We start from the raw sequence: 2,090 nt of genomic DNA on the forward strand, positions 1-2,090 counted from the left end.
GTATGAGTACAATTTGCGTATCTTGATTTTTTTAATGTAAATTTGGTTGTGGTGATAGAGGTAGATGATTCAAGGTTCGAGACAGATTATTCTGTAATCCTAATAACTGGTGTTAATTCATGAGCAAGATTGAAGGTCCGGTATCCAATAATTCAAGAAAAATAGAGCTATTTTGGTGTAATGTGTGTTGTGAATTCTTGGGATGATTTTTGTGATTGGTTTCATGTTCAAGGAGATTGGGCCAACTTGTATGAAAATTTGTATCATTCTTTTTAGGTCCACATATGGTTTTATGAATGGATTGAGACGACTTAAAGTTACACATTTCATGTTGAGTGTTATGCAGTTTTTGGAAGCCGACATGTGAATTGATTCTTTTTGTTCATGTGGATATATAATATTGATTCATTTGAGAATTTTGTGTGTGGAGATAAGTGTGAGAAGTTAGTATGAGCAAATGTGCAAAGTTTGGTGAATGCGATTGAAGGTTTTGATGCTTCGGTCTATGACAGTGCAACAAAATAGAGCAAAGAGACAAAACAGTTGCAGAAGCCAAATTGAGCCTAACTAGAACTTCTATTTGGAATTAGTAGATGCTATTCTTTAGCTCATTCATTATTGTAATCATTTTTAATCACCTGTAAGGCAGTGAGACTTCCTCCGGTTTGTAGCCCTCTTGTATTTAAGCATTAAGCTCTAGGTAATGTGTCTGAATGCAAGTGCATTCCCCTTATGTAATATTATCATACTCATGGCCATAGTATAATAATATTGTGTATTCAAATCCCACCATGGTTTTTGCCTTTCTGGGTTTCCATGTAAAAATCTTAGTGTTATGGTTGTGTGGTTTATTTCTTTATGTTTTTGCACTTCACTTTCATTCTTATGCATCCAGTGGTTTAAGAATCAACTTAATAAGTTTGTAAATTGCAAAAAACTAATTCACCCCCCCTCTTAGTGTTCATTGATTCCAACAAAAGGTATCCCAAATAGGGCATGAAGGAAAAAAGATAGAACATGAAAACAACAAAAAAAACCATGGAAAGAAAAATCACTAGCAAAAACTCTCAAGAATTGCTGCAATTTCGGAGGAGAAAAAATACCCATGAATTTGCCTTCAAGAAAAAACATAGATCAACCAAAAATAATGTGGGTAAAAATATTAAAAATGAAATATAAGTCCTAAATCAAATCGATAAAGAAAACATTGATTTCAACATGAAGTGCAATTAATAGGTGCAAATCAGGTTCATGAACCCAATTTGTACTTATGGCTGGGTCAAGGTACATTTCGGGTTCATGAACCTAATTTGCACCTTAGTGTAAAGGGAAGAGAAAAGGAAAAGGTGTAAATTGGACCTACGAACTTGATTTGCACGTAAAGGCCAAAATGGTGTAAATCAATTTTATAGGCTCGATTGACACCTAAAACTTAAGAGGGAAGTAATTTCTAGGAAATATAAATTAACAACCATGCACACAGTGACAAAATCACCTCAAAAAGCCTGCATAAAGCATTTTAACTACAAATGGGCCAAAAATTTGTATGGTTACCCCAATTTTTTCACAAGTCCAAATTGGGGATAACATGCGGGTACATGGCTCTTTTCTATCTTCACCATTGGTTTAACTACTTTTTCCTCCATATCGATGAATTGAGGATTTCATTGTTGTAGCCTTTCAATTTTTTCAACCAACATCCTCATATTGCTTGCAGACCCTTTAATCACATTGGCATTGATATTCTCCAACATCTAGTTGAATTGGATTGGCATTGATATTCTCCAATCTGGTTTCCAAAGCCACAACATGCCCTTCATAATTAGATTTCAAATTGGCCACACCCTTCACAACCTGTTGAAGAGCTGAAACCACATTTATACTTTCTTATCAACCCATGAGTCACCATGCACCAAAACCTCATCTAACCTTGATTAAATAGACTTGATCTTAATGCTCATCTGATTGGTCTCACAAAAAAACCATCTGTGCATCTTGAATGTGTCCACCGTCGCATCCCTAGCGTTACCTAGAACATCAACATGATCTTTGCTATCCAAATTGAGGTGGAGAGATTCATCTTTAAGGTG

This window comes from Cryptomeria japonica, chromosome 6 (genome assembly GCF_030272615.1).
Source record: "Cryptomeria japonica chromosome 6, Sugi_1.0, whole genome shotgun sequence".
Taxonomy (NCBI): domain Eukaryota; kingdom Viridiplantae; phylum Streptophyta; class Pinopsida; order Cupressales; family Cupressaceae; genus Cryptomeria; species Cryptomeria japonica.